At 37.1% G+C, this 21259-nt stretch overlaps 2 long non-coding RNA genes across 2 annotated transcripts in view; one reads left to right on the top strand and one right to left on the bottom strand.

Annotated features, from left to right (window-relative positions):
- Positions 1–21259, top strand: part of LOC310729211 — a 145173-nt gene that overhangs the window by 25078 nt on the left and 98836 nt on the right. The window lies entirely within an intron of this gene.
- On the bottom strand, positions 8449–13353 carry LOC310728340. The gene is made up of 5 exons (XR_014534244.1): positions 12926–13353; positions 12582–12623; positions 11681–11724; positions 11473–11565; positions 8449–9007 (listed from the first exon to the last, which is right to left on the bottom strand). It is a non-coding gene; the product is annotated as an uncharacterized lncRNA (long non-coding RNA).

Raw genomic sequence — 21259 nt, 5'->3', positions numbered from 1 at the left:
AGCGCAGCGTAAACCATTTGGCCCTCCGTGTTTACTTAAACATGCTTTATGTTCTGAAAATCACTTCACAACTGGCTGTAGTAACACATATTCTAAGCTGACTCTTATGAATCATCTTTATGGTCAATGTTTTATTTCTTGTCCCTTTTTGCCCTTGCATCAAGTAGTTTGTTTAAATACCAATCTTATGAAACCCGGCCTGAATGTGTGCAGCCACAAATGTGACCTAAACAGCTTTGATTGATGAAGGCATTTAAGAATCAATCAGTTCCACACCCATACAACTCTAAATTAGTGTGGGAACCATGTGTAACGTGTCTGAGGATTTCTCATGCACATCAACACAGTACAATGTAACAGCTTAAAAGCAAATTTGGTACAAAACAAAGGGTGGGTTTAAAGTGGCTTGAGGAAGACCCAACACCAAACTGTGTATCTGAACTTATTTTTAAAGCATTAGTCAGAATACGAAATTAAAAAGGCACTTTGAGGTTCAGCGCTCTTAACAGTCACGCTGCTTGATGCCCTAAAACAGCCAATTTCTGTTCGTCAGGCTACAGTGAAATGTAAGCAGACCATTACAAACAGTTCAAGCCCCAGGAGACAGAACAGCAGACAGCTCCACTTTTAGGACTGGATTGCACCACAGGAACATTTTACTCCAAACAGAGCTGCCTTTGGCCGTATTCTTATCACAGCAGAAAAACAAAACCCGACAGAACAACAGCCCAGGCCAATTTAAACACAACTGACTATTCAGTTTGCACAGAGAACTATGCACAGTCGAATATGCATGAGTGTCAGAAGCACTAAAACTCTCAGATGTCAAATCAGCACTAATGTTCGTCACACAGATGGCTTGGCTGCCTCTCGGCTGTATAGATGCAGCTCCAGGTCTTATCACGTTCTCATCGGTGCTTACATAACACATGGCGCCGAAGCTCACTCCTGCCCTCCACAGTGCTCACCTCACATTCCTCTAGGCGGTGTGCAATTATACCTGAGCTCTGGGGTTAAACAGAGAGGCATTTTTTTAGAACGAGCCGAATGACAGGCTAATTATCAGTTACATGTCTCCACCTTAATTTACAGTCCATCAAACAGTGATTAACGACTATGCTGTCAGACAGGTTGAACATAATTTTCTATTAACCTCAAGTCTCCTAGCACATTTGTTCTTGCAAATAAGTGTCAGATTATGTTGGTTATATGTAATAAAAAAATGTTTATAGTGTGTGAGCAGATAGAATACTTTTGTTTGCTGGTTATTGCCTCACATCATATTGCAATTAGAGCCACTGTTCTTGTCACGCTCGGATCAAGAGTTGGAGACCAGAATACAGTCAATAAGCTTTATTCGCCTTAGTACACGAGACAGGAGCTTCTGCAGAAGCACAGACCGGAAAACGGGTAGAATCCGTAACATTGGAAGTTCAGGGATGATCTCTAGTGTGAACTGTAGATCGGACGGTGTGCGAGTGGGAACGGGGGGCCTTAAAAAGGGAAGAGAAGATTGGAGATAGTTGAAGGTGATTAGTAGGAAGGCGAGGCTCTGCGAGTGTGCTGAGCGCAGGAGGGAGGCGTGGCTGGTGTTTCCCTGACAGTTCTGTACACCATGCTTTTAAACTTTCAAGCAGATCTAACCTTGTACACATCACTGTTTATGACATCAGGCTAGAAGTCAACAAACTCTTTTTCCAACTCAGTACTTATTTTTACGAAATGTAATTTTTTTTTTGGTATGTGGGTTGCACAAGACAGTGCACTCTTAGTGCCAGTCCCAAGCCAGACATCGGTCGAGGCCTGGGTTACCAGCGACCGCCACAGGTATCGTTAGCCAACAAGGTACAGGTGGAAATTGGGCAACTTTTTGCCGAAGGAGGAGGAGGCGGCAGATGTAAAGAACAGCGGGATATGGAGACGGATGATCCGCTGTAGCCACCCCTAATAGGAGAAGCCAAAAGAAGATGTATTAATATAATTTGTTTACTTTTATATATTATGTTTAGCTTGTTGTTTACCTAAATAAAACCATAATTCAGAGTATTTATGTATAAAAGTGTACTTTAAAAATGCAAAAGCCACATATTGAGTTTAACTATGTTTAATTTTGACATTTTATAAAGCTTATAAAAAAAAAGAGAAAAAAAAAGGGAATGGAACGGAGAAACACGGCAAGCTAAGAGGATTAATAATAATAAAAAGAAAAGAAAAGATAAAAATATGCATTGTTGTACAATCATTCGCTGAAAACCACAACAGTGAGTAAAAATGTGATCGTTTACTGCTGCTGTTATTTGCTGCTTTTAGATTTAGTGTTTGTTCGCACCGGTTTAATTGAATTGATCACGATGTCACGAGAGAGTCGATGTGCAACCTGATGCTCGCGAGTCACGACAGAACAGATCCAGTGCGACCGTCCTGAAGTTACAAACAGTTTACACAAAAGCACTTCATTACACTACACCATTTTCACATGATGAGGATTCTACAGTTTTTACTTACGGTGCTAATGTTTCACCTTCGTCCATGACTTGGGGGACACACTTTTTCCTGCTGCCGGTTGACCCTGAACTCTCCCCCATTTCGCAGGCGGCTGCGTATCTTACCGTCACGTTAAACCCAAAACTTGTGAAGCCCAAATAATCGATAATGTCATCAGTGGACAATTATCATTATTAATTATTATTGATTTTATTGATTAGTTGTTTTTGAAAATATAAACGAAATCAGATATTAAAATTTTGGTAAAATATACACTGTTTACACGCAATGTAAAATGGCAATAATATAGAAAGTCATATTTAAAAAAAAGAAGGGCTGATTCCTAGACCACCATATACACAGTCAAATATGGAAGTTAGAAGCATCATGTGATTGTGGGGTTAGACAAGTCCAATGAAGAAAACTTTAATTTATTAAATCCAATACATTTCATTGGACAAGAATCTGAATCTCGGGAGAAGAACGTTTGACCCCAACATACATGCAAAATAACTGAAGTAGACCATATAAGGTCTAGCAAATCTCCTGACTTGGATACCATTGTAAATTTTTCCAAGATTTAAAAATATGTGTCTATTAAAGGATAACCAGGAGATTTGGGGATCATTTACTAAGAGTAATGGGACAAAAATGATTTATTTTATTATTTTTTGGGGAAAAATGCTTACAGTAGATATCTAAAAGCTGTAATAGCCAAAAGCAGCTTTGCAGCAAAGTACGAATGTCCAAATTTTGCATTGTCTAAGTAACTTTACCTTATCACATATGTGCATACACTGATTATATGTAGTGGAAATTTGGTAAATATGAAACAGAAACTAAAGTGTCTAAATATTTTTTCCTCACAATCTCTGAAAAGGCATGATGTACAAAAGTGCTGTGTAAGATGTTAATCCAACATTAAGTGCTCAAACAGGTTTCTAGAACGTCAGGATCTGTTGAATGTCAAGGGAATCATTACATAATATAGATTTAGGTTGGATGTTTAGTAGAAAGTCAGATTTGCTCCTTGAGCAAAATAAATATGTGCATAATGATATTACTGTTTTAATATTACAGTGGCTCTGTGGTTCTGAACACTTGAAGCGATTAGGTCAAAATACTTTGAATCAATAAACACAATGATCATTTAAATAAACATGATCTGGAAAAGATAAAAAAGTCTGCATGATGTGGACAGGAATAGTGACCTCTTAGTGATCTGAGGTAAGTTGTTGTGGTGAAGCTTATTTTAAAAGAAGCATCTTACACTTTAAACCACCCACGTGGCCACGCGCTGCACATAATGAGTGCAAGGTCTGTATTATGGCTCCATACAACACAGGTTTAAGTTGAAAGCAGGAGAATCACAGGACTCAGTTTACTGTTTAGTCTTCTACACACCCAATTCAAGTAATGAAGGGCTGAGTAATGAGTTGAATCAGTTATAACACTAAACTCAGCGGTGTGTGGCCCGCAGAAAAAGTCATTTTCCTGGAGCCTTGAAATGAGGATGAAACGAGGAGTGAGTCACCAAGGTCTGAAGAGCGTTTAGGAGATTCTTCAGAAAGGAGCTTTTAAACCCTATCACTAGGCACAGAAGCAGCTAATGACTATAGGTTTTAATGGGGTTATGAGGGTGTCTGATGTGTCCCAGTGCATCTGCATGATGTATCTTTCACTACTTCTTGACTACTATCTAGTGAACTATCTAGACTACTATCTAGTAGTCAAGAAGTAGTGAAGGATACATCATGCAGATGCACTGGAACACATCAGACACCCTCTGCACTCTTAACCCCATTAAAACCTAGTCTAGTGAATTTTGTAGTTGCCACATCATAGCCATACATTCACTGTCTACTTTCACAGAAACACCTGTACACAAAATTATCTAATTACCCAATCATGGGTCAGCAGCACAATGCAACAAAAATAACCAGTTCAAGAGCTTTGATTAATGTTCATCAATCATCAGAATGAAGAAAGAATTTGTGATATCTTTGATCATGGCATGGATTTGGGTACAAGATTTGGGTTTTTCCATAAACTAAAGACCTCTTTGAATTTTCACTTAGCTGTCTAATAAAGTACATGCCCTTTGTTCACCAAGTGTATTTTACCATGATGAACACAGAAGAAAATATTAATAACCAGGGTTGTCAGGTTTCAATAAAATTTTTAGACCAAAAATGTTTAAACATTACACAATATCTACACAAAAGCCTTTATTACCCACTGTGCTTTCCACCTGTCAGTCTCTGCAACTAATTTTACAATGCATATGGTTCTATATATCACTTACACTTTGTTCACTCTTTAAACCTTAATAGTAATCATTTCATAGAAACAAAAACATTTAATATCTGGCAACCCTATTAATTGTGCTGTTCCGTTATTGACCACTAGGTGAAATAGAAACTCCATAAAAGCTTAGTACCTTTGATTGCATAACTCAAGTAGAAAAGCAATGAATGGAACCTCGGTGTCACATAGCTTATTTGTTTATTATTATTTTGTTGATCACTCAAAGTAAAATCATTAACACAAGCATTAACATTTTGCAGAAAACATTTAATTAAAATAGGCAACCTTTTTTTTTTTTTATTATGTTCTACAACAATAGGGTCAGGAAAAAGTAAGTACACTGATCTTTTATAAGAGCTAAGATTAAACCGTCTAAGTGTCAATTATTCTGCATCATTTGTGTTCCACCCAAAAGAAATAACCTATTAAAAATAAATGAACCTGCTGTGTATAAGGAAATGGAAAAAGTTAGTTCGAAGATTGCACTTGGAAACTGTGTACACTGACTCAGTGTGGCCCAATTTGACCCGCTTATCCCTGGAGGGATAATTGCCGTTTGTGTTTTTCCTGTTTCTCTACCCACCATTATGGAGATTATATTGAGCAGAGGTGGCATATTACAGCAATTAAAGGCTGGGTGGGGCTCTATTTGCTTTACCCGTTTCAACATATGACATTAAATGAGCCTAGTGGTAAAAAATAATTACAGCTTAATTCGTCACTGGTGTCTGAAGTAAAATGTACATGGCCTTAATAATGTGGAGTGGCCACAGAAAACTACTCAGCACTGGGCTTTCCCTTAATAATGCCATCCAGCTCTTGGGTTAGATTGGTTCAGCTGTATTAACTAGAGCAGTAGTCACTCCACAGTGCAGGAACAAGATCAGAGTCAACACTGACGAAATCCAGTAGGATTTGCTATTTTAAGATTTCGGCCCAACATGATCAGATCATCACCACCACAAGTTTTTTTTGCATTTTCAAAGCCAGTAATTCAACCAGATCAACATTATAATGCTAATCTCTAAAACAGCAACAGCAGGATCTGAATTTAATTCTTTCGAGGTCCCTATAAAATTGATGTGAGTGAGCACTCCTTTGAGAAACACTCAACTTCACATATCCAACTGTAATGTCTTTCTATTGTGCATTAGTTCTGGTGGCCACTCTGTAGATGAAATGAGTCACATCAAACGATATATAACCAACCTAATCATCATAATCAATTTCAATTTAAACTTGAGCTAAAGCAATCTTCAGTAACCTGTGGAGGAGCACCTAATTTATCCTAGAGAAGCTCTTAAAATTCCACATGATCCTTGGTTCAAGGACATATTTCACATTTTATACAAGATCGATAAGGGAAAACACAATTTTCATTAATTCATTGATTTTCAGTAACCACTATCCTGGTGGTCCATCCAGTGCCTATCTCAAGAAGACCAGGCATGTGGCCACTCCTAAATACAGGAAAATAGATGGGATGGAAGGAAACTGGAGAAACCCATTCGGACATGAGGAAAAGATTAAAGGAAGTAACTTCTTTACTTCTTTCAATATTTCCTGTCTGTGTGAAGAACTATATGTTTTCCTCATGTCCGAATGAGTTTCTTCAGTTTCCTTCCAACTCCCAAAAAACAGTGGTTTGGCTTTTTTATTGCTTCTAGGTGTGAATGTACATGTTTCTTCAGTATGTGTGCATTTTGTCTTGTGATGGGATGTCAGTCTTCCCTTAATCTATTCCTCATGTCCGAATGGGTTTTTCCAGTTTCTGAGATTGAGAGGGACACACTTAATAAACTACAGGTAAAAAACTGCAAAAAACATCAGCATTGCTATTTGCATGTGGAAAATAATTTCAAGGCAAACCATTATATCAGGCAAGGCGCAATCACTGAATCTGAATAATCTGTTCTGTTTGTAAAGTCATTTCTTTATCAAAGTATAAGGAAAAAACACATGTGGCATTAAACTACTTCTAAAGGAAGCGCCAATGTGGTTGTGGTATTGTTGCGTTCCAATATGTATAAACATTCGCATACTGATTAATAATTGTTTATTTTGACGGTCATAAAATGTATATAGTTCAAATTACTACCTTTTGAAATACCATGAAGCCTGATGGTTGCAAAAATGATCTTTTTTAAAGACATTTTGTGTTTATCGACAGAAAAAAAAAAAAAAAAAAAGAAAAGGCACACAATCCTATACCATCAACACAACATAAAAAACTCCCAAAACCACACATTTTTGATCAAACAACCATTTAATGTCCCTTTTAGACCACTGCTATGATGAGTGCTATGATAGACCCAAGTTTTTTGCATGTACATATTGTACATAAAAAATAAGCAGCAGTTGAGCTGCATTATACAAAACAATACTATACTAATAAAGCAATAATAATAAGCAATATTAATATAAAAGTCTTCGAATGTTTGTTCCACTGTATATAAAAAAAAATTGTCTGATATTAAAATGAAATAGAAAATCAGTAGACCTGTGATTAAAGCAAATGGCTACATTCTGTTCACAATCTGGGTCATAAAACAATCATTCTCCAAAGTGAACATGAGGTAATAAGAATATAATGGCATATTTTGTTTACTATTGCCACTGTTGTGTATAAAGAATATATTGGCAGGCACTCCCTGAAATATGTTGTCAGTTGTCTTTATAGCTAATTGGCCCACATTCACTGTGCTTTTTCTTGGTGTGGCCCAAAGCATGCTACTGACTCTACCCCATCTAATCGAAACACTCACGATATAATCGTCCTATAATTTTTCAGCAATTAACTGAAATACTTATGTGGTGTTAATGATCGAAAGACTAAATGTGCTTCTGTGTATAATTTGCAAGTGACAAGATTTGAACTGAATTTAATCTAAAATTAGTTAAATAACATGTCCCTTTGTAAACAGTTAAATCCAAACATCTTTATATATATTAAAAAGAATATTTAAATATGTGAATATGAAAAGGTATTTCATAAACTAGATCTTAATACAACTTGTATTTGAAGATTTTCACGATATCTGCGCCTTTATTTTGTCAAACCAAAGTAATGAGCTTTTAGAAGGAGGTCATAACATTTTTCACATGCTCTGATGTCACTGTGCTCTAGGGACGTGTCTTCTTCAACTGACAAGCTGTCAAAATAAATCACTGCATTCTCAAATGCAACACAAACACACAGACAAGTACTTTAACAACCAGAGCGACACCAGCAAGCACACACTTATTTTTGACCAAAATAATATTAAAGGATGGCACTGCAATGAAATTTTAACTGTTAAACCTCAAACAATGACATTTACAAAAATACCTTCTCCAATGTAACACTGAATTTTCTTATTTACACAAGTGAGCAGGTGAAGGTCTTGTTTAAGGACCCAGCCGTGGCAGCTTGACATTGCTGGGATTTGACTCACAAGCTTCCAAGAAGTCCAGCATTGTATCCACTGAGCTACCACTTCCCACGTTTGATTAGGTCAGACTGTTCGTCATTTCCGATCTCAATCTAGAAAGGTCATTTGTCAAATTAAACTTCAAGTCCGAAAAAATTCCATGTCCATTATTCAGTGCTAATTAAGTGTGTGCTCAAGTATACGAAATGGAAACATTTAGACTTTTTTATATTTAATATCTTCTGCTTACAGTGTGTATGACTTGTAGACAGGAAGTAATATTTTAAAAACTGAAACACAACATTGACTGAGGTAAAGAAATTTTTTTTCAGTGTACAAGTTTTAACAGAGTGCTAACATCACTGCTAACAATAAAACATACACAATGTTTACATGCTTACTGTAAATAAACTGTTAAGCAAATTCTCAAATACGTCAACCCTAAAATAAATCATGCCACTCTAATACTTAAACAGTGAGTTTAACTGCCATAAAAATGTGGAACATTCATCTATTTAAAGCTTTGAATATAGCACCATCTAGGGTCAAATATACATGCATAAAGGCAGCCTTCATGCAAATGTCCTCCAATTCTGTCTCTTGAGCATTCCAGACAATTTTGCAATGTTTTTTATTAAACACACAGTGGGTATGCACATATGCATAAAGTTTCCTCTCTACTCCTGACAAGCATTCAAGTGATAGAAAAACCTATAGTTTTCTAAATGTGTGTCTTAACTAATATGTGCAATAACAACATTCCATCTTCTCATTTGGATCCACACTTATTTTCTTCCAGTTGGAATCTGAAGTAGATTTTAGAAAACATTTTGTCAGTGCACAATATACATGCTCTATGTAATTGTTAATGTAAGAAAATTGTAGTGTTACAGGAGATATAAAATATATATTTTTTTAAATAAATGAAAAACATTTAAACCTTTAACTTTTATTAATAACAAACATTCTATATTGCAGTGTGCTTTTACCATAAACATTGTGCCAGTTTAAAGTACCGTGTGTATAAATGAATAGTGAGAAATTCACAATTGTTTGTTGCACTGATATTGGGGCAGAGGCAGTTCAAACGCATGTACATTGCCTTAAAAGTACATTTGGCCCATATAACAACAGTACATCCTGGTGGTGTCATTTAGAATTGGGTTAATATTTATTACCTACATTACAAACCTATGAGGTTTATTTTTATTTTACATGTAAAATCAGTCTGGTTGTTGCTGGTTTAGATTTTACGAATGCAACGCTGTCATTTAAAATTTTTAAATGTTTTGTTTTACCTATTCATATATTCTTTTGACCACTAGAGGCCACTATTAGACACTTGAAGCCTTAAAAAGGAAACAACTTTATTAACCCTTTAAATGAGTTTTAATTTTCGATATCTTTTAAGAAATTAATATCAATCAGTATTTCAGGTATTTCTCAATTAATTTTGAGTTTTTGATCATCACAAATCCTTATTTTTATAATTGTTTTTTTAATTAAAAATACATTACCGTATCACTGCACTTCTAATGCAAAACATGGGTTTAAAATGACCTGTATTCATTCCTTATGTTATTTTTCCACAAAGGGCCAGAGTGGGTGCAAGTTTTCATTCCAATGGAGTTGTGGGTGTAAATCCAGCTTTCCTAGGTGAAGAAGACTTGATGACATCGAAAACTTGTCTGATGAGTCCTCTGAAGAGGAAACTCAGATCCAGTCCAATAAATTGCATAAAGTAGGTTTTACTGTAGTAAGCATCCCCCCACTCAAAGCAGAAAAAGAAGCCACAACATCCTGAGGAGCTGCCAAGGACCTGCACCCGGTTCAACAGCTATTTCACCAGAAGATGCCTGGGATATGTTCATCGGCATTATTGAGGAGGTTCTGAAATGTACCAAATTAGAGGGATGTAAAGTAGCAGAAGCAAAAGGGAAAGAGTGGAAAAAAAAGAGTGGACAAAGAGGAATTTATGGTCTTTATTGGTTTGACCTTTCTTGCAGGCGTGGATAAAAGTTGGGATGTGCTCTTGCAGGAGCTGTTTCTGGATCCATCCAAATTAAGGAAGTATAGCTCAGAATTTCGATTATATGACAACATGACTGTGGTAAGCTATATGCCAAAGAGGGGAAAGGCTGTTGTCCTCCTGAGCACTATTCATAATGACAAAGCAGTGGATGACAACAGTGTTTAGAAAAAATATCAGTTAGTTTGCACTTACTCATGTACAGTAAGTGGACAACCTGAAGGTGACCGATGGTGCTATGGTACAATGTGCTGGATGCTGCCAACCCCAATGCTACACCAAATACACAGAACACCACCCTGTAACCATGGGGGTACTGTACATGACCAATGCATATTTATCAAGTAGCTGGTCAAAGAGCTTGCCATGTCAAATATGAAAAAGCACTTGGAGGGCAAGCCCCACCTTCAAATCCATATTACAGAGGCAATATAGAAAGATGTGGCATAACAAAGGAAAATGCAACTACCACCCTGCTACAGGAAGGCCAATCGAAGAGAAAAACAGCTGCTGAGTTGTGTTCCCAACCCAACAGGCCTATGTTGTGTATTTGTCATTCGTGTGCAAGCGAGCACTGAGAGGACAATTTGAGATAATGCTGTAATCATGTGATTTTATTTCGTGAGCTTTATTTTTTAATTATTCGGTTACATTCACTACATTTCACTACGGTTGCACTACAGATGCACTATTCATTTTCAGTGTTATCGGTTAGCAATGATGTGTGTGTGTGTGTGTGTGTGTGTGTGTGTGTGTGTGTGTGTGTGTGTGTGTGTGTGAAATAAACACGTTTCAAGTGTTAAATGTTTTGTAAATAAAGTTCTCCTTATTCTTTTGTTCTATCACACTTGCATAGAGGAGTCATTTTTGACCCATGTGTGTAAACTTGATGTAGTAACACAAAACCTAAGAAAATAATAATAATAATAATAATAATAATAATAATAATAATAATTTATGGTCATTGAAAACAAGAAATATTAAATATTCATGGATTATGTACTTCATAAAGCAGGAAATGTTAAATGTTGAAACAAACTGATTTCAAAAGATGAAAGAAAAAAAATTGCCCAGTCATGCATGAAATAACAGGAAATGTATATGGGCCAGTTTAGTATGCATTTTATGTTGTGCATTAGAAGGAATTTGCATAGCTCGTGCATCAAAGGGTTAATAGAGTGTGGTGGAAAAGGCATTTTGAAGCTTTTGCTGTATTCGAGGTGAAGTTGCAACTTGTAGTACCTGAGATAACCTGATCCACTGCTCCCTGATGATCCTGTTCTCCTGTAGCATCCTGGACATTGTCCTCAGTACATTTTTCTTCACTTCAGACTGCTGGAGAAACATTTAGGTGCTGATAATAATAATAATAACAATAACAACAATCTTTGACATCTATCAGAAAAATCCTAAAAAAAAAAAAAAATAAATAAAAAGTAGAAGGACTTACAGTTCCTCTCTCTTTTCCACCTGCTGGAGCGTTCTTCAACAGTTCTGACAACATTCAACATTAAATGTTAGCATGTTTTATAAACAGACAATGTACACAAGGTACATTCTTCTGTATATTTTGTAAATATGTAAATGTTACTTTTTACATTGCTGAGGAAGATTTCTACACAATATTGAAAATATTCTGTTGACATTCTGGTTTATGTTTAGATGATTGCATCATGCAGTTCCTACAGATTTTTTCAGATGCATGTTCGTGCTTCAAATCGCTGCTGTTGGTGCCAAATTCTGACCCTATCATCTGCATGCCTCAACAGAAATTTCAGAAGATTCCTCAGACCATACTAAGCTTTTCCAATCTTCAGTTTTGGGGAACTTGTGCTCACTACAGTCTCAACTGTCAGTTCCTGGCCTGAAGTGGTCTTCTGGACTAAGTTTCAATGTGGTGTGTGCTTTGAGATGCTTTTCTGCTCACCACAATTATACAGAGTGGATGTCTGAGCTTCTTCAACCATTCTGTCAAATTAGTCTGAGCATTTACTGTTGATGTTATAATTGCATAAACGAGGATTTAACTAATAAAGCGCTCCTTGATTGTAGACATACAATCAATTTTTCATCAATTGAAATGTTTGTATTTTCTTTTCTTTATTAAAGAAAAAATCTTTAAAAAAAATATATATATTAATTATCAAGGGTGCAATTATAGTCTACAAACACCAACCTGAGCTCAAGATTAAACCGGGGAAGAATCCTAGAAGCAATATACAAATAATATTAAATATTTTTCTTGCTAACCCTAAAATTGTTGAATATTTGTGGGCACAGAAATGTATCATAGATTCATTCAAAGACAACAAATTGTACAAGTGATATGCATGTAATCTTTGAGATATTACCTTGTTCATTTTCGTCGTCATCGAAACGATAGGGCCCTGAATCTTTTGATGCAGATAAATAGACTTGTTACTACACCATGACATCTTTTTAGGACACATTTTGGTTTTGTGGGGGTTCAGAAATCTTAGAGAACAACAAAAGGAAATGCAGGTCTACGAAGGAATTATAATAGTAAATAATAAATAATATGAATAGGGGGAAGAATGTGTGAGAAAAATATATGGTTTAGTAATTAATGTCAGTAAATAATAATAATAGTAATAGTAATAATAATAATTTCAATCCAATGCAAGTGTGGTGTAAAGAATATAAAGCAGTAAATTGTGTTGCTGTATTAGTCTACCTGGTGTACACACAGAGGTCTCTCTCTCTCTGCTCTGTTGTTGGTTGGGCTGAACTGAGTCTGGTTCAATCTTCTGACTTTTCTCCTTCACCTGTGATGAAGATCTACACGACAGGTGCACACTGCGTTTTGTTTTTATATTTCTTGATAAACAGGTCATAGAAATTTCTGGACTTTTTCTAACAGGCAGCTTCAGAAAAGCCCTGCTAACCACCATCTTCGTTTTCATTTTCCCCAAAGACTTCGAGCCCCTCGTTCCCTTTTGGCGAGACTTTTCTCTAAACATAACGCAGTGTGAATTTATTACTCTGTAAATATTACATTTGTTTGTTCGTTCATTAACAACGATTATTAACCAATGGCCGAAATTCGCGCCTCGAGCCGCGTTCACGGCGACACTGTCGACGCTCAACCAATCACATAACAGTATTAATCACGTGACCGGTTCAATCATAGCGTGTCCATGTACTTCAAAGCGAGGGTTCCGTCCGAACTGTGCAGCACTTATTATATAGTGCACATCGTACATCCGGTAACTTAGGTATTTAGTCAGCATGTGGTTTGGGACGTAGCCAAGTCTCCTGCGCAAGCGCAAATCTAACCGTCAGCTACGGAATCCGATTCACATTGTGTGTGTGTTTGTGTGTGTGTGTGTGTGTGTGTGTGTGTGTGTGTGTGTTTCAGTTTAATTTGTATTGCGTTTTAACAATGAACATTGTCCCAAAGCAGTTTTACAGAGATAAATAAGTTTTATTTATTTATATATATATATATATATATATATATATATATATATATATATATATATATATATATATATATATATATATATATATATATATATATACATACACAATATTAATCTATAAGTTTAGTGCCTAGAGGTTTACCTCATATGAGTGAGAACCATTTGGAACCATCCTCAGTTGCACAAAGTGATTAAAGAGAACAACATTCAGAGGGATGAAAGAAGAGAGAGAGAGAGAGAGAGAGAGAGAGAGAGAGAGAGAGAGAGAGAGAGAGAGAGAGGATATGTAAATTCCCATAACAGCTTGCCTGTGGGTGAAACGGTGTCGTTTGGTGAATTCCCTGCAGAAACTATTTTTTTTTTCTTACATGTTTATTTACCAGCTCAACACTTACAGTAATGTTCCTCTTTTTGTGAATTTTCACATTTCCTTGTGTCCATAATAAATGAGTACCTTGATATTAAGGGTGTTTTCACAAACTGCATTTGCTACAAATTTTAAGAGAGATTTTAAAGTATCCTTATAGATACATAAAAACGTAAAGACACTGTAGAGTATTAGCTATCAGGAGCACGCTGGACTAAATTAAAACTATGACTTAATAACTAATCATAACTATAGTTTGCAGTAAGTTAGCAGTAATAAGTGTGTGACGAAAGTGAACAAGGTTACATGTACCGACTGAGAAATAGGGAGGAAAATAGTACAAATATTAATATAATATATACAACGGAAGCTTGGATTGATCAGGGTTTTGTCTCCTTACTTGTTTTGCTCGACCTTAGTGCAGCTTTTGACACCATTGATCACACTATACTACTTGCTAGACTTGAGAACGTTGTTGGAATAAAGGGAACGGCTCTCTCTTGGCTCAGGTCTTATTTGACTGATCGCTATCAGTTTGTTGATGTTAATGGTGAGTTCTCCACACTCTCTGAGGTAAAGTTTGGTGTTCCTCAAGGATCTGTCTTAGGCCCTCTGCTTTTCTCTTTATATATGCTGCCTCTTGGAGAAATTATTCATAAACATGGTATTAGATTCCATTGCTATGCTGATGATACACAGCTATATATTTCAGCAAAGCCAGATGAGAGAGATCAGCTTAACAATGTTAAAAAATGTGTAAAGGACATTAGACAGTGGATGCTCGATAACTTTCTTCTGCTAAACTCAGATAAGACGGAAGTACTTTTACTAGGACCACATGCAGCTAGAAGCAAACTTTCCGATTACCTAACATCTCTGGATGGTGTTTCTGTTTCAGCGTGTACGGCTGTCAAAGACCTTGGTGTGATTATTGACTCGAGTCTTTCCTTTGAGGCTCACGTGAATAATATTACCAGGATCGCCTTCTTTCACCTTAGAAATATTGCTAAAATTAGAAATATGATGTCGTTACAGGATGCAGAAAAACTAGTTCATGCTTTTGTTACTTCTAGATTAGACTACTGTAACGCTTTACTGTCTGGGTGTGCGAGTAGGTGCATAAATAAGCTTCAGTTAGTTCAGAATGCAGCAGCAAGAGTCCTCACTAGATCTAGGAAATATGACCACATCACCCCTGTATTAATCAGTCTACACTGGCTCCCAATCAAATCTCGCATTGATTATAAAATTTTACTACTGACATATAAAGCACTTAATGGTCTCGCACCACCGTATCTGAGTGAACTTCTGTACCAGTATGATCCTCCACGCCTACTTAGATCAAAAGGTGCAGGCTATCTGTTGGTTCCTTCAATAATGAAGATTACAGCAGGGGGCAGATCTTTCTCTTATAAAGCCCCGCAGTTATGGAACAGCCTTCCTATCAGTGTTCGGGACTCAGACACAGTCTCAGTGTTCAAGTCGAGGTTGAAAACATATTTATTCAGTCAAGCCTTTAATCAGTAGATTTTTTCTCAGGTAAAGGCTCAGATCTGGAGGGAACATTGATATAGAGTGTTTGGTGAACTGGGATATTTGTACGCTGTCGTCCCCTCACATTCACGTGTTCACTCAGGTTTGTTGATGGTGGTGTGGTGGGCCGTCTCTTATCCCAGAGATCCCTCATGTCTGTGTTGCCTTCTGGTTCTCCCTTTTAGTTATGCTGCTATAGCGAGTCTTGCCGGAGTCCAAACTGCAAAGTGACTTTAACTCTCATGCAACAATAGGTACACTTAATAATCCATATCCTTCTCTTCCTGTCACCCTCTTCTCTCTCTCTCTCTCTCTCTCTCTCTCTCTCTCTCTCTCTCTCGCTCTCTCGGTCGAGTTAAACATGCTCCTGAGGCTCCAGTGACCACTGTTCCTGCCCCTCTCCCCCCCGTGGATCTTCCCACTTCATCCAGGCCTGCCTGGATTGGATGTCAACAGTCTCCTACACTGATGTCAACAGTCTCCTACACTGACTCAGAAATACACTTCGCTTTTGATCATCATCACTGCACCCCGCAACACTGTATACCCGCCACAAATGGACATTCGGTGTAACCCAGATGAGGATGGGTTCCCTCTTGAGTCTGGTTCCTCTCAAGGTTTCTTCCTTATGCCATCTCGGGGAGTTTTTCCTTGCCACAGTCGCCAGTCGCCACCGGCTTGCTCATCAGGGACAAACTTACTCATAAAGAACATATTCATTTTTAATCACCGCATTATCTGTGTAAAGCTGCTTTGAGACAATGTTCATTGTTAAAAGCGCTATACAAATAAAAATGAATTGAATTGAATTGAATTGAATTGAATTGGATTGCGAACTTAATTCGTTCCGGAAAAGTGCTTGCAGTGCAATTTATTACTAATGCAAATTGCTTTTTTTTCTCAGTGAAAATCATGTAAAATCAGATGATCCATTCAACACACAAAACAAATGCATATAAAAAACATATTTTTAATGGTATTTTACGTACAAATTAATGTCCCTAATGCATCTGAAACAAATAACAATGATCAGTACACAATATACTGTAAAAATAAAATAAAATAACCAGCGCTTTACTTTTGCAAAGCATTCGTAAAACACAGTCCTTTTACTTTGCAATCCAAGGTCCACCATTTTGAGAAAAGTGTCAGCTTTCAATAAAGACAGGGATTTGGATCACTGTGACTGGATCAAGCAAAACGTTTATTAATTATTAATGTATGCCCCAAGGATAATTATAAGTACTTTTTAAAATGTAAGCACTGAATCTTCAGTACACACGTGGGTCTGATGCTATCCAGAGAACACAAAATCTTAAAATACAACCCGAATTGGATTCCAGTCCATTTCAGGACATGGTATGCACACTGTTCAGGCATAACATTATAACCTTATAACATTATGACCAGTGAGTTAATAACACTGATGATCTCTCTATTATAGCACCTGTTAGTGTGTGGGATATTATTAGCAAGTGAACATTTTGTCCTCAAAGTTGACGTGTTAGAAGCAGGAAAAATGGGCGAGCATAATTATTTGAGTGAGTTTGAAGTGGGCGAAATTGTGACGTCTAGACTTCTGGGTCAGAGCATCTCCATAACTGCAGCTCTTGTGGGATGTTTCTGGTCTGCAGTGCTCAGTATCTATCAAAAGTGCTCCAAGGAAGGAACAGTGGTGAACCCGGCGACAGGGTCTTGTGCGGCAGAGGATCATTGATGCACGTGTGGAGCACACTGGTCAGTGTGGTCCGATCCAACAGACGAGCTCTTGTAGCTCAAACTGCTGAAGAAGTTAATGCTGTAGATGCTCGATAGGGCAGAACTGTTTTGGCAGCAAAATAGGGACCAACACAATATTAGACATGTGGTCATAATGTTATGCCTGATTGGTGTACAGTATCTATCCCAAAATTGTTGGCAACTCCCTTAACAGGATTAAAATTAAACATTAACATATAACCCATTGAATAGAGTTTCAACATCACATATATATATATATATATATATATATATATATATATATATATATATATATATATATATATATATATTCATTCATTCATTCATTTTCTTCCGCTTATCCGTAATTCGGGTCGCGGGGGCAGCAGTCTAAGCAGGCCCCCGCCTTCGACTGCTGCCCAATCCTCACAGCACCGTCCCTTACGGCCCCTCCTGCAGGTGGTGAGCCCACGGGAAGTATATATATATACAGTGAGGAAAATAAGTATTTGAACACCCTGCTATTTTGCAAGTTCTCCCACTTAGAAATCATGGAGGGGTCTGAAATTGTCATCGTAGGTGCATGTCCACTGTGAGAGACATAATCTAAAAAAAAAACCTAGAAATCACAATGTATAATTTTTAAACTATTTATTTGTATGATACAGCTGCAAATAAGTATTTGAACACCTGTCTATCAGCTAGAATTCTGACCCTCAAAGACCTGTTAGTCTGCCTTTAAAATGTCCACCTCCACTACATTTATTATCCTAAATTAGATGCACCTGTTTGAGGTCGTTAGCTGCATGAAGACACCTGTCCACCCCATACAATCAGTAAGAATCCAACTACTAACATGGCCAAGACCAAAGAGCTGTCCAAAGACACTAGAGACAAAATTGTATACCTCCACAAGGCTGGAAAGGGCTACGGGGAAATTGCCAAGCAGCTTGGTGAAAAAAGGTCCACTGTTGGAGCAATCATTAGAAAATGGAAGAAGCTAAACATGACTGTCAATCTCCCTCAGACTGGGGCTCCATGCAAGATCTCACCTCGTGGGGTCTCAATTATCCTAAGGAAGGTGAGAAATCAGCCCAGAACTACACGGGAGGAGCTGGTCAATGACCTGAAAAGAGCTGGGACCACCGTTTCCAAGGTTACTGTTGGTAATACACTAAGACATCATGGTTTGAAATCATGCATGGCACGAAAGGTTCCCCTGCTTAAACCAGCACATGTCCAGGCACGTCTTAAGTTTGCCAATGACCATTTGAATGATCCAGAGGAGTCATGGGAGAAAGTCATGTGGTCAGATGAGACCAAAATAGAACTTTTGGGTCATTATTCCACTAAACGTGTTTGGAGGAAGAAGAATGATGAGTACCATCCCAAGAACACCATCCCTACTGTGAAGCATGGGGGTGGTAGCATCATGCTTTGGGGGTGTTTTTCTGCAGGGCAACTGCACTGTATTAAGGAGAGGATGACGGCCATGTATTGCGAGATTTTGGGGAACAACCTCCTTCCCTCAGTTAGAGCATTGAAGATGGGTCGAGGCTGGGTCTTCCAACATGACAATGACCTGAAGCACACAGCCAGGATAACCAAGGAATGGCTCTGTAAGAAGCATATCAAGGTTCTGGCGTGGCCTCGCCAGTCTCCAGACCTAAACCCAATAGAGAATCTTTGGAGGGAGCTCAAACTCTGTGTTTCTCAGCGACAGGCAAGAAACCTGACTGATCTAGAGAAGATCTGTGTGGAGGAGTGGGCCAAAATGCCTCCTGCAATGTGTGCAAACCTGGTGAAAAACTACAGGAAACGTTTGACCTCTGTAATTGCAAACAAAGGCTACTGTACCGAATATTAACATTGACTTTCTCAGGTGTTCAAATACTTATTTGCAGCTGTATCATACAAATAAATAGTTAAAAAAATCATATATTGTGATTTCTGGATTTTTTTTTTAGATTATGTCTCTCACAGTGGACATGCACCTACGATGACAATTTCAGACCCCTCCATGATTTCTAAGTGGGAGAACTTGCAAAATAGCAGGGTGTTCAAATACTTATTTTCCTCACTGTATATATATATTTATTTATTTAGGGATGCTACAGAAATACTTTGTAATAATAAATAATATTATTACAAAATATGGAAACTAAATATTCTTGCTCTCTAGCACCTGGCAATTAGCCCTGAATACATCAGCTGCATTCACACACTCTGTCAAGTATTATGGTAGAAAGTGAAGTGTTTGAATATAGATTTAGGATTCATGAGTTTATTTTTATATGAAAACAGTGTGTAACACCATACGTTGAAATTCTTACTCTCAGAATCCTCAAAGCTACCTATGACAAATTAAGGATATAAGGAAAACAGAGAGAAACAAGACATAATGTAGTTATAGTAGTTATTGTGTGAAATAATATTCGGTACAGGGGTTTACAGAGAGAGGTAGAAACACTCTGGTGACAAAGACAAATGTTTTTATTGCAGTTGTAAAGAAATTTTAAATAAAAGTATGTAAATGAAGTATAATAATAACACTAATACTAACAATAACACTAACAAAGATTTTATGCAATACAAATATAATTTAAAACCTTGCAATATTACCTATGTGCAATATGTTTGATCAGGTAACTACCTGTTCGTGGTCTCTTTTTCCTCTTTTGTATTTTTACATACATACATTTATACATTTATTTTTCTTTGCTGCTGTAAGAGAAATTTCCCCACTGTGGGACGAATAACGGTATATCTTATCTTATCTTATAAATAGAGCTGATTTCCCCAATTCCAAATGACAACACCAGGAGGTGCTGTTGAGTATTTAGAGCAACCGTATTAGATAGGGAGAATGTAATTTATGGCCATAAGTTTTTGGACACCTGTGCATTACAAACACATTTTAGCCTTTCTGTTGCCACAAAGTTTAAAACACACACTTGTACAGTGTGTTTTGCTTTCCACTACTGAAAGTGATTGATGCAAAACTGTTAGAGCATGACAATATTCCTGTGCACAAGGTCCATAAAACATTGTATGTTATGGTTGGAGTGGAAGAACTGAAGACGGATGAGTGAAGGTTACTATAACATGAAATGGTCAGAAAATCTGAAATGTGATATTAAACAAGCACATACAGTCAAGTCCATATATATTTGGACAGGATTTTTATTTATTTTTTTTATTTCTTAATTGTGTACTTGTATAGCATTAAAATGGATTTAAATGTGATTGTAGGTCTTTTAGCTTCAATTTAAAAGATTTACCAATATATTGCATTAATCTTCTGCCATTATGGGATTTTATTTCATATGTATTTCATTGTTTGTCTAATGTGAATAGTATGAGTTTTACTGTATGCACTGTAAAGCATGCTTGTCAACAAATACAAAAACAGTGCTAAAAATGGTTGAAGGTCATGTGTCAGGTGCTCAGTGCTCATGACTCATTGCAGTTAGTTTTTTTTCCCTACATTTCATTGAAGATAGGAAAACAGACTAAAAACAAGTGTGGACAATATATAAAACCATACCAGGGCAGCACTATTATCGAAACTGCCTAAAAGACAATATGAATTTTCGTTTGCTTCTGAACAAATTTCATTTCTCAAGACATGCATTCTGTATGTGTGTGTGTGTTTAAAAAAAGCTTTAGACAGTTACTGTATTTATGCCTATACTGCTCCACTGCTGCTGCAGCACACCCTTTAAGACAAAATCTAAAAATAAATCTGACCTCGTGCCAGAAAACCACAAGCTACCTGCCTACCTGGGATTTAGGTTACATTCACACACACACACACACACACACACACACACACACACACACACACACACACACACACACACACACACACACACACACACACACACACACACACACACACACACACACCATCATCATTATCATCAATATTACATGCTATTTTGTTTAGTAATTCTGCTTTTTTTCC

Source organism: Silurus aristotelis (genome assembly GCF_946808225.1).
Source record: "Silurus aristotelis genome assembly, chromosome: 7".
In the NCBI taxonomy this organism is placed as follows: domain Eukaryota; kingdom Metazoa; phylum Chordata; class Actinopteri; order Siluriformes; family Siluridae; genus Silurus; species Silurus aristotelis.
The sequence above is the reverse complement of the archived record's forward strand: the minus strand, read 5'-3'. Positions and strand labels throughout refer to the sequence as shown.